This window comes from Oncorhynchus masou, chromosome 11, assembly GCF_036934945.1.
Source record: "Oncorhynchus masou masou isolate Uvic2021 chromosome 11, UVic_Omas_1.1, whole genome shotgun sequence".
NCBI classification, from domain to species: Eukaryota; Metazoa; Chordata; class Actinopteri; order Salmoniformes; family Salmonidae; genus Oncorhynchus; species Oncorhynchus masou.
The window spans coordinates 6,224,599-6,236,948 of record NC_088222.1 but is presented as its reverse complement, the minus strand read 5'-3'; the positions used below and the strand labels follow the sequence as shown (position 1 = coordinate 6,236,948).

The following is a 12,350-nucleotide window of genomic DNA, read 5'->3' as shown; positions in this document are numbered from 1 at the left end:
TGTGGAGAAACAAGTACTTCACAGATTCTGCTAATGACTGTTCCTAACGGTCTCTAATGACTGCTCCTAACGGTCTCTAATGACTGTTCCTAACGGTTTCTAATGACTGCTCCTAACCGTCTCTAATGACTGTTCCTAACGGTCTCTAATGACTGCTCCTAACGGTCTCTAATGACTGTTCCTAACGGTTTCTAATGACTGCTCCTAACCGTCTCTAATGACTGTTCCTAACGGTCTCTAATGACTGTTCCTAACGGTCTCTAATGACTGTTCCTAACGGTCTCTAATGACTGTTCCTAACGGTCTCTAATTACTGTTCCTAACGGTCTCTAATGACTGCTCCTAACGGTCTCTAATGACTGTTCCTAACGGTCTCTAATGACTGTTCCTAACGGTCTCTAATGACTGTTCCTAACGGTCTCTAATGACTGTTCCTAACCGTCTCTAATGACTGTTCCTAACCGTCTCTAATGACTGTTCCTAACGGTCTCTAATGACTGTTCCTAACGGTCTCTAATGACTGTTCCTAACCGTCTCTAATGACTGTTCCTAACCGTCTCTAATGACTGTTCCTAACCGTCTCTAATGACTGTTCCTAACCGTCTCTAATGACTGCTAATTCATAACACTGGTTACTTTCTGAAGTCTCAGAAAAGTATGAAAAAAGACATGCTTTTACACAACACAACACGACAACGCGACGCGACACAACACAAGACGACACAACAACACAACACAACAACAACAGCATGGACTGCATGTTGCTTCAAGTCTCAGTCTCTTCTAGTTTATAGAGCTATTTGTCTTTTCAGTTATTTCCCAACAACACAAGTATCTAGCCCAGGGCTGTCTACAACACTAGTATCTAGCCCAGGACTGTCTACAACACTAGTATCTAGCCCAGGACTGTCTACAACACTAGTATCTAGCCCAGGACTGTCTACAACACTAGTATCTAGCCCAGGGCTGTCTACAACACTAGTATCTAGCCCAGGGCTGTCTACAACACTAGTATCTAGCCCAGGGCTGTCTACAACACTAGTATCTAGCCCAGGACTGTCTACAACACTAGTATCTAGCCCAGGACTGTCTACAACACTAGTATCTAGCCCAGGGCTGTCTACAACACTAGTATCTAGCCCAGGACTGTCTACAACACTAGTATCTAGCCCAGGACTGTCTACAACACAAGTATCTAGCCCATGACTGTCTACAAGACAAGTATCTAGCCCAGGACTGTCTACAACACTAGTATCTAGCCCAGGACTGTCTACAAGACAAGTATCTAGCCCAGGACTGTCTACAAGACAAGTATCTAGCCCAGCACTGTCTACAAGACAAGTATCTAGCCCATGACTCTCTCCAACACTAGTATCTAGCCCAGGACTGTCTGCAACACTAGTATCTAGCCCAGGACTGTCTACAACACTAGTATCTAGCCCAGGACTGTCTACAACACTAGTATCTAGCCCAGGACTGTCTACAACACTAGTATCTAGCCCAGGACTGTCTACAACACTAGTATCTAGCCCAGGACTCTCTCCAACACTAGTATCTAGCCCAGCACTGTCTACAAGACAAGTATCTAGCCCATGACTCTCTCCAACACTAGTATCTAGCCCAGGACTGTCTACAACACTAGTATCTAGCCCAGGACTGTCTACAACACTAGTATCTAGCCCAGGACTGTCTACAACACTAGTATCTAGCCCAGGACTGTCTACAAGACAAGTATCTAGCCCATGACTCTCTCCAACACTAGTATCTAGCCCAGGACTGTCTACAACACTAGTATCTAGCCCAGGACTGTCTACAACACTAGTATCTAGCCCAGGACTGTCTACAAGACAAGTATCTAGCCCATGACTCTCTCCAACACTAGTATCTAGCCCAGGACTGTCTACAACACTAGTATCTAGCCCAGGACTGTCTACAACACTAGTATCTAGCCCAGGACTGTCTACAACACTAGTATCTAGCCCAGGACTGTCTACAACACTAGTATCTAGCCCAGGACTGTCTACAACACTAGTATCGAGTCCAGGACTGTCTACAACACTAGTATCTAGCCCAGGACTCTCTACAACACTAGTATCTAGCCCAGGACTGTCTACAACACTAGTATCTAGCCCAGGACTCTCTACAACACTAGTATCTAGCCCAGGACTGTCTACAACACTAGTATCTAGCCCAGGACTCTCTCCAACACTAGTATCTAGCCCAGCACTGTCTACAAGACAAGTATCTAGCCCATGACTCTCTCCAACACTAGTATCTAGCCCAGGACTGTCTACAACACTAGTATCTAGCCCAGGACTGTCTACAACACTAGTATCTAGCCCAGGACTGTCTACAACACTAGTATCTAGCCCAGGACTGTCTACAAGACAAGTATCTAGCCCATGACTCTCTCCAACACTAGTATCTAGCCCAGGACTGTCTACAACACTAGTATCTAGCCCAGGACTGTCTACAACACTAGTATCTAGCCCAGGACTGTCTACAAGACAAGTATCTAGCCCATGACTCTCTCCAACACTAGTATCTAGCCCAGGACTGTCTACAACACTAGTATCTAGCCCAGGACTGTCTACAACACTAGTATCTAGCCCAGGACTGTCTACAACACTAGTATCTAGCCCAGGACTGTCTACAACACTAGTATCTAGCCCAGGACTGTCTACAACACTAGTATCGAGTCCAGGACTGTCTACAACACTAGTATCTAGCCCAGGACTCTCTACAACACTAGTATCTAGCCCAGGACTGTCTACAACACTAGTATCTAGCCCAGGACTCTCTACAACACTAGTATCTAGCCCAGGACTGTCTACAACACTAGTATCTAGCCCAGGACTCTCTCCAACACTAGTATCTAGCCCAGCACTGTCTACAAGACAAGTATCTAGCCCATGACTCTCTCCAACACTAGTATCTAGCCCAGGACTGTCTACAACACTAGTATCTAGCCCAGGACTGTCTACAACACTAGTATCTAGCCCAGGACTGTCTACAACACTAGTATCTAGCCCAGGACTGTCTACAAGACAAGTATCTAGCCCATGACTCTCTCCAACACTAGTATCTAGCCCAGGACTGTCTACAACACTAGTATCTAGCCCAGGACTGTCTACAACACTAGTATCTAGCCCAGGACTGTCTACTGACAACAACACTAGTATCTAGCCCAGGACTGTCTACAACACTAGTATCTAGCCCAGGACTGTCTACAACACTAGTATCTAGCCCAGGACTGTCTACAACACTAGTATCTAGCCCAGGACTGTCTACAACACAAGTATCTAGCCCAGGAATGTCTACAACACTAGTATCTAGACAAGGAATGTCTACAACACTAGTATCTAGCCCAGGACTGTCTACAACACAAGTATCTAGCCCAGGAATGTCTACAACACTAGTATCTAGACAAGGAATGTCTACAACACTAGTATCTAGCCCAGGGCTGTCTACTGACAACAACAGAAACTGAACAACATGCCAAACATAGAGAATAACTAATATTATTTCTATGCCTAGGTAATACCTGTCTGTTGTTTAAAGCACCTTGTGAAAGTCTCAGTCAGAAATGAGAGAATGATCCCCGTATGGTGAACCAGAGGCTGTAGACTAGTGGTTAGAGTGTAGAGGAGGCAGGTAGCCTAGTGGTTAGAGTGTAGAGGCAGCAGGTAGCCTAGTGGTTAGAGTGTAGAGGAGGCAGGTAGCCTAGTGGTTAGAGTGTAGAGGCGGCAGGTAACCTAGTGGTTAGAGGGTAGAGGTGGCAGGTAGCCTAGTGGTTAGAGGGTAGAGGTGGCAGGTAGACTAGTGGTTAGAGTGTAGAGGTGGCAGGTAGCCTAGTGGTTAGAGTGTAGAGGCAGCAGGTAGCCTAGTGGTTAGAGTGTAGAGGAGGCAGGTAGCCTAGTGGTTAGAGTGTAGAGGCGGCAGGTAACCTAGTGGTTAGAGTGTAGAGGAGGTAGGTAGACTAGTGGTTAGAGTGTAGAGGTGGCAGGTAGCCTAGTGGTTAGAGTGTAGAGGCAGCAGGTAGCCTAGTGGTTAGAGTGTAGAGGAGGCAGGTAGACTAGTGGTTAGAGTGTAGAGGTGGCAGGTAGCCTAGTGGTTAGAGTGTAGAGGCAGCAGGTAGCCTAGTGGTTAGAGTGTAGAGGCAGCAGGTAGCCTAGTGGTTAGAGTGTAGAGGTGGCAGGTAGACTAGTGGTTAGAGGGTAGAGGTGGCAGGTAGACTAGTGGTTAGAGAGTAGAGGCAGCAGGTAGCCTAGTGGTTAGAGTGTAGAGGCAGCAGGTAGCCTAGTGGTTAGAGTGTAGAGGCAGCAGGTAGCCTAGTGGTTAGAGTGTAGAGGTGGCAGGTAGACTAGTGGTTAGAGTGTAGAGGTGGCAGGTAGCCTAGTGGTTAGAGTGTAGAGGTGGCAGGTAGACTAGTGGTTAGAGTGTAGAGGTGGCAGGTAGACTAGTGGTTAGAGTGTAGAGGTGGCAGGTAGACTAGTGGTTAGAGTGTAGAGGTGGCAGGTAGCCTAGTGGTTAGAGTGTAGAGGTGGCAGGTAGACTAGTGGTTAGAGTGTAGAGGTGACAGGTAGCCTAGTGGTTAGAGTGTAGAGGTGGCAGGTAGCCTAGTGGTTAGAGTGTAGAGGCGGCAGGTATCCTAGTGGTTAGAGCGTAGAGGCGGCTGGTAGCCTAGCGGTTAGAGCGTAGAGGCGGCAGGTAGCCTAGTGGTTAGAGTGTAGAGGCAGCAGGTAGCCTAGTGGTTAGAGTGTAGAGGCAGCAGGTAGCCTAGTGGTTAGAGTGTAGAGGTGGCAGGTAGACTAGTGGTTAGAGTGTAGAGGTGGCAGGTAGCCTAGTGGTTAGAGTGTAGAGGTGGCAGGTAGACTAGTGGTTAGAGTGTAGAGGTGGCAGGTAGACTAGTGGTTAGAGTGTAGAGGTGGCAGGTAGACTAGTGGTTAGAGTGTAGAGGTGGCAGGTAGCCTAGTGGTTAGAGTGTATTGGTGGCAGGTAGACTAGTGGTTAGAGTGTAGAGGTGACAGGTAGCCTAGTGGTTAGAGTGTAGAGGTGGCAGGTAGCCTAGTGGTTAGAGTGTAGAGGCGGCAGGTATCCTAGTGGTTAGAGCGTAGAGGCGGCTGGTAGCCTAGCGGTTAGAGCGTAGAGGCGGCAGGTAGCCTAGTGGTGAGAGCGTTGGACTAGTAACCGGAAGGTTGAAAGACCGAATCCCTGAGCTGACAAGTTACAAATCTGTCGTTCTGCCCCTGAACAGGCAGTTAACCCACTGTTCCTAGGCCGTCATTGAAAATAAGAATTTGTTCTTAACTGACTTGCCTAGTTATATAAAGGTAAACATTTTTTAAATATAAGAAATTGTTCACTGGTAGGGGGGTCCTGCGTGGTCTGGGCATTACTGACTCAAATGTATGAAATGAGTCAAATATTAATTATTTTGAATGAACGAATCGAAAAGATTCATTATTTTTTAACTGAACGAGTCGAAAAGATCAGAGTCTGTAAAAAGAGAGTTGAACTTCCCACTTCACTTAAAAAGAAACAGAAGAAGACAATGTTCCCTAAAGAACACCAACACGCTCACCATACAAGTGTCAGATACAAAGAAAGAGTTCCATACAGCTCCTGGTGGCTCCAATTCCCGACACTTTCAAAACAGTAAATTGCTCTTGCAAAGAGAGGCTGTTTGCCCTGATGCCACATCTCTGTCCAAAGCACTGATTGTGTAACAACGATACAGTACACAATATCTTATCTGTCCATGAATATTTATACTCCAGGGTGTAGATAGACCCATTAGCTTGGCCATAGAACCTAACCAGCATTTATGGTTCACGTGAAACGTGCCATGTGGAAGTGTCTCTTTAACGATATAGAGCCTGACGAAAAGATGACCTTGTCCTGTAAGGTGGCCTCTGATAGCACCTGGTAGGTACACAGACAAGAGTCTAAACCAAACCAGGGGGGGGCCCGTTTTGTTTTTTGTTTTAGAGCTAGTCTCTATGTCAGTGTAAAGCTAGTCTATATGTCAGTCTCTATGTCCGTATAAAGCTAGTCTCTATGTCAGTGTAAAGTGTCTCTATGTCAGTGTAATGCTAGTCTCTATGTCAGTGTAAAGTGTCTCTATGTCAGTGTAAAGCTAGTCTTTATGTCAGTCTCTATGTCCGTATATAGCTAGTCTCTATGTCAGTGTAAAGTGTCTCTATGTCAGTGTAATGCTGGTCTCTATGTCAGTGTAATGCTAGTCTCTATGTCAGTGTAATGCTGGTCTCTATGTCAGTGTAATGCTAGTCTCTATGTCAGTGTAATGCTAGTCTCTATGTCAGTGCAAAGTGTCTCTATGTCAGTCTCCATGTCAGTGTAAAGCTAGTCTCTATGTCAGTGTAATGCTAGTCTCTATGTCAGTGTAATGCTAGTCTCTATGTCAGTGTAAAGCTAGTCTCTATGTCAGTCTCTATGTCAGTGTAAAGCTAGTCTCCATGTCAGTCTCTATGTCAGTGTAAAGCTAGTCTCTATGTCAGTGTAAAGCTAGTCTCTATTTTGTAACCTTTCATTCTGTCAGGTAGTTTTCAGTCTCCAGCATTTAAGAGATTATTAACTAATATGCCATTTAAAGGACCCTCCGGCTAACCCTGTCTTCTAGTTCATCTTTAACCCACACTGTAAATACCTGGATGGGTGTGGAACAGAGAGATCCCACCCCTGGGCCCCCAGCATAACCTCCAGTCTAACCCTGTCTTCTAGTTCATCTTTAACCCACACTGTAAATACCTGGATGGGTGTGGAACAGAGAGATCCCACCCCTGGGCCCCCAGCATAACCTCCAGTCTAACCCTGTCTTCTAGTTCATCTTTAACCCACACTGTAAATACCTGGATGGGTGTGGAACAGAGAGATCCCACCCCTGGGCCCCCAGCATAACCTCAAGTTTAACACTGCAGTGAGATCCCAACCAAGGGCCCCCAGCATAACCTCCAGTCTAACACTGCAGTGAGATCCCAGCATAACCTCCAGTCTAACCCTGCAGTGAGATCCCAGTATAACCTCCAGTCTAACCCTGCAGTGAGATCCCAGTATAACCTCCAGTCTAACCCTGCAGTGAGATCCCAGCATAACCTCCAGTCTAACCCTGCAGTGAGATCCCAGTATAACCTCCAGTCTAACCCTGCAGTGAGATCAGTTAGTTAGCTGTAACAGCTTTAAAACCAATGCATCACAGGCTAAAACCACAGTACATTTTTGTCCTTCCAAGTCTGATTTCTAAGAGGACATTGTTGTGTAATAACGTGTTTCCATCCTGTATCAGTCTCAGTAATTTAACCAATAACTCAGTCACAATGCCAGTCACAATGCCAGTCACAATGCCAGTCACAATGCCAGTCACAATGCCAGTCACAATGCCAGTCACAATGCCAGTTACAATGCCAGTCACAATGCCAGTCACAATGCCAGTCACAATGCCAGTCACAATGCCAGTCACAATGCCAGTCACAATGCCAGTCACAATGCCAGTGACAATGCCAGTCACAATGCCAGTCACAATGCCAGTTACAATGCCAGTCACAATGCCAGTCACAATGCCAGTCACAATGCCAGTCACAATGCCAGTCACAATGCCAGTCACAATGCCAGTCACAATGCCAGTTACAATGCCAGTCACAATGCCAGTCACAATGCCAGTCACAATGCCAGTCACAATGCCAGTTACAATGCCAGTCACAATGCCAGTTACAATGCCAGTCACAATGCCAGTTACAATGCCAGTCACAATGCCAGTCACAATGCCAGTTACAATGCCAGTCACAATGCCAGTCACAATGCCAGTCACAATGCCAGTTACAATGCCAGTCACAATGCCAGTTACAATGCCAGTCACAATGCCAGTTACAATGCCAGTTACAATGCCAGTCACAATGCCAGTCACAATGCCAGTTACAATGCCAGTCACAATGCCAGTCACAATGCCAGTCACAATGCCAGTCACAATGCCAGTTACAATGCCAGTCACAATGCCAGTCACAATGCCAGTCACAATGCCACTCACAATGCCAGTCACAATGCCAGTCACAATGCCAGCCACAATGCCAGTCACAATGCCAGTCACAATGCCAGTCACAATGCCAGTCACAATGCCCTTATTTTACATTGATGTTTAGAACAAGATATTGGTTGAACAACAACGGTTGATGCTGCTAGTACAAGAAAGTACACTCTTAGTAAAAGGGTTCTACGGCTGTCTCCGTAAGAGCACCCTTAAATGGTTCTACGGCTGTCTCCGTAAGAGCACCCTTAAAGGGTTCTACGGCTGTCTCCGTAAGAGCACCCTTAAAGGGTTCTACGGCTGTCTCCGTAAGAGCACCCTTAAAGGGTTCTACGGCTGTCTCCGTAGGAGCACCCTTAAAGGGTTCTACATGGAACCCCAAAAGGTTCTAACCGGACAACCCAAAAAGTGTACTTCAAAGGGTTCTCCTATGGGGACAGCCGAAGAAGTCTTTCCGGTTCTAGACAGCACCTTTTTCCCCCTAAAAGCGTAGTATGGACGGACGGCAGGATTGCGTGATCAACAACACCACCAACACCAACACCACTACCACCAACACCACCACCACCACCACCACCACTACCAATAACACCAACACCACCAACAAAAACACCACCAACACCAACAACAACACCACCAACACCACCACCACTACCAATAACACCAACACATTTACATTTACATTTAAGTCATTTAGCAGACGCTCTTATCCAGAGCGACTTACAAATTGGTGAATTCACCTTCTGACATCCACCAACAACACCAACAACACCACCAAAAACACCACCAACAACATTACCTACACCACCAACAACAACACCACCAACAACAACACCAACAAGAACAACACCACCAACACCACAACCACCACCAACAACACCAACAACACCACCAACAACAACAACAACAGCAACATAACATCTCACCTCTAAGAATGCTTCATAGACATACAGCCAGTTCTTCAGTATTAACCGGTCCCTATGAACATACCTAGGATATATCACTGCCACCGTGACGTCTGATTGGGTGGGGTTGGTTAGGGGAGGGCACACCCCACCCTGTAGGGGAGTGGACTGGAGTTCTCTGATCTGCCTGAGGCGCTCTGCTCTGTCAGTGACTGTGACTCATCTGTGTGGTATTTAGCATTTAGCAACCTATTCCCTACATAGTACACTACATTTGATCAGAGCTAATGGGCCCTGGTCTAAAATAGTGCACTTTATAGGGAATAGGGTGCACTTTCAGACCCTAGAGAGTGGCTCCTGAACCCTGACCCTAGTCCCTACTCTTAGTTTTAAAGGTGCAGTAAAACACAGGGTACACGCTGGCCCTCAAGAGAACACGTCTTTCCCTCCAGTATTCCACGATTGTGACGGCATTGTGACTTAAAAAGCATCTCTGTCAAAGCATAGTTGTTACATTTTAGCAGGCATTCTTATGCACAGCGACCAGGGTTAAGTGCCTTGCTCAAGTGCACGTCGACAGTTTTTTTTTCACTTAGTCGTCTCGGAGATTTGAACCAACAAACTATTTGGTTACTGGCCCAACGCTCCAGCGCTCTCTACTCTGCTCTACTGAGAAGGAGAAAAAAAATGGCTTCCTCTGGATGAACTCTACGGAACCATGGTAACAGAGTTTAATGAAGCAATGAAGGGGAGATCACAGAACGGAGAGGCATCGCTCAGGTTGATCATTAAACTGGTGCTGCTAGGGAACCACTCCCTCACGCACAGCACGTCAACCCCTGATAAGAGGTGGCAGGTAACCTAGTGGTTAGAGTGTAGAGGCGGCAGGTAGCCTAGTGGTTAGAGTGTAGAGGCGGCAGGTAGCCTAGTGGTTAGAGTGTAGAGGAGGCAGGTAGCCTAGTGGTTAGAGTGTAGAGGAGGCAGGTAGCCTAGTGGTTAGAGTGTAGAGGAGGCAGGTAACCTAGTGGTTAGAGTGTAGAGGCGGCAGGTAGCCTAGTGGTTAGAGTGTAGAGGAGGCAGGTAGCCTAGTGGTTAGAGTGTAGAGGAGGCAGGTAACCTAGTGGTTAGAGTGTAGAGGCGGCAGGTAGCCTAGTGGTTAGAGTGTAGAGGAGGCAGGTAGCCTAGTGGTTAGAGTGTAGAGGAGGCAGGTAGCCTAGTGGTTAGAGTGTAGAGGTGGCAGGTAGCCTAGTGGTTAGAGTGTAGAGGTGGCAGGTAGCCTAGTGGTTAGAGTGTAGAGGAGGCAGGTAGCCTAGTGGTTAGAGTGTAGAGGTGGCAGGTAGCCTAGTGGTTAGAGTGTAGAGGAGGCAGGTAGCCTAGTGGTTAGAGTGTAGAGGAGGCAGGTAGCCTTGTGGTTAGAGTGTAGAGGTGGCAGGTAGCCTAGTGGTTAGAGTGTAGAGGTGGCAGGTAGCCTAGTGGTTAGAGTGTAGAGGAGGCAGGTAGCCTAGTGGTTAGAGTGTAGAGGTGGCAGGTAGCCTAGTGGTTAGAGTGTAGAGGAGGCAGGTAGCCTAGTGGTTAGAGTGTAGAGGAGGCAGGTAGCCTAGTGGTTAGAGTGTAGAGGTGGCAGGTAGCCTAGTGGTTAGAGTGTAGAGGTGGCAGGTAGCCTAGTGGTTAGAGTGTAGAGGCGGCAGGTAGCCTAGTGGTTAGAGTGTAGAGGAGGCAGGTAGCCTAGTGGTTAGAGTGTAGAGGCGGCAGGTAGCCTAGTGGTTAGAGTGTAGAGGAGGCAGGTAGCCTAGTGGTTAGAGTGTAGAGGAGGCAGGTAGCCTAGTGGTTAGAGTGTAGAGGAGGCAGGTAGTCTAGTGGTTAGAGTGTAGAGGCGGCAGGTAGCCTAGTGGTTAGAGTGTAGAGGCAGCAGGTAACCTAGTGGTTAGAGTGTAGAGGCGGCAGGTAGCCTAGTGGTTAGAGTGTAAGGGAGGCAGGTAGCCTAGTGGTTAGAGTGTAGAGGAGGCAGGTAGCCTAGTGGTTAGAGTGTAGAGGAGGCAGGTAGCCTAGTGGTTAGAGTGTAGAGGAGGCAGGTAGCCTAGTGGTTAGAGTGTAGAGGCGGCAGGTAGCCTAGTGGTTAGAGTGTAGAGGCAGCAGGTAGCCTAGTGGTTAGAGTGTAGAGGCAGCAGGTAGCCTAGTGGTTAGAGTGTAGAGGCAGCAGGTAGCCTAGTGGTTAGAGTGTAGAGGCGGCAGGTAGCCTAGTGGTTAGAGTGTAGAGGTGGCAGGTAGCCTAGTGGTTAGAGTGTAGAGGAGGCAGGTAGCCTAGTGGTTAGAGTGTAGAGGCGGCAGGTAGCCTAGTGGTTAGAGTGTAGAGGTGGCAGGTAGCCTAGTGGTTAGAGTGTAGAGGAGACAGGTAGCCTAGTGGTTAGAGTGTAGAGGAGGCAGGTAGCCTAGTGGTTAGAGTGTAGAGGCGGCAGGTAGCCTAGTGGTTAGAGTGTAGATGAGGTAGGTAGCCTAGTGGTTAGAGTGTAGAGGCGGCAGGTAGCCTAGTGGTTAGAGTGTAGAGGCGGCAGGTAGCCTAGTGGTTAGAGTGTAGAGGCGGCAGGTAGCCTAGTGGTTAGAGTGTAGAGGCAGCAGGTAGCCTAGTGGTTAGAGTGTAGAGGAGGCAGGTAGCCTAGTGGTTAGAGTGTAGATGAGGTAGGTAGCCTAGTGGTTAGAGTGTAGAGGCGGCAGGTAGCCTAGTGGTTCGAGTGTAGAGGCGGCAGGTAGCCTAGTGGTTAGAGTGTAGAGGAGGCAGGTAGCCTAGTGGTTAGAGTGTAGATGAGGTAGGTAGCCTAGTGGTTAGAGTGTAGAGGCGGCAGGTAGCCTAGTGGTTAGAGTGTAGAGGCGGCAGGTAGCCTAGTGGTTAGAGTGTAGAGGCGGCAGGTAGCCTAGTGGTTAGAGTGTAGAGGTGGCAGGTAGCCTAGTGGTTAGAGTGTAGAGGTGGCAGGGTAGCCTAGTGGTTAGAGTGTAGAGGTGGCAGGTAGCCTAGTGGTTAGAGTGTGGAGGCGGCAGGTAGCCTAGTGGTTAGAGTGTAGAGGCGGCAGGTAGCCTAGTGGTTAGAGTGTAGAGGCGGCAGGTAGCCTAGTGGTTAGAGTGTAGAGGTGGCAGGTAGCCTAGTGGTTAGAGTGTAGAGGCGGCAGGTAGTCTAGTGGTTAGAATGTAGAGGCGGCAGGTAGTCTAGTGGTTAGAGTGTTGGACGAGCAACCAGAAGGTTGCAAGTTCAAAACTCCTGAGCTGGCAAGTCTGTCCTTCTGCCCCTGAACAGGCAGTTAACCCACTGTTTCTAAGCCGTCATTGAAAATAAGAATTTGTTCTTAACTGACTTGCCTAGTTAAATAAAGGTAAAATAAGAAAAAAAATAAAAAATAAAGATTAAACACTTC

General features: G+C 47.7%; 1 protein-coding gene across 3 annotated transcripts in view; it reads right to left on the bottom strand.

The window, feature by feature from the left end:
• LOC135548054 (cingulin-like protein 1) overlaps positions 1-12,350 on the bottom strand; it is a 67,263-nt gene that overhangs the window by 45,991 nt on the left and 8,922 nt on the right. For 2 of the 3 annotated variants that reach the window (XM_064977278.1, XM_064977280.1), the window contains exon 1: positions 8,968-9,065. The exons of the other annotated variant lie outside the window; for it this stretch is intronic. The gene's annotated coding sequence lies outside the window, so the exon portion shown is untranslated. Of the gene's footprint in view, positions 1-8,967; positions 9,066-12,350 lie in introns of those variants that run through there. 3 annotated transcript variants of the gene reach the window in all.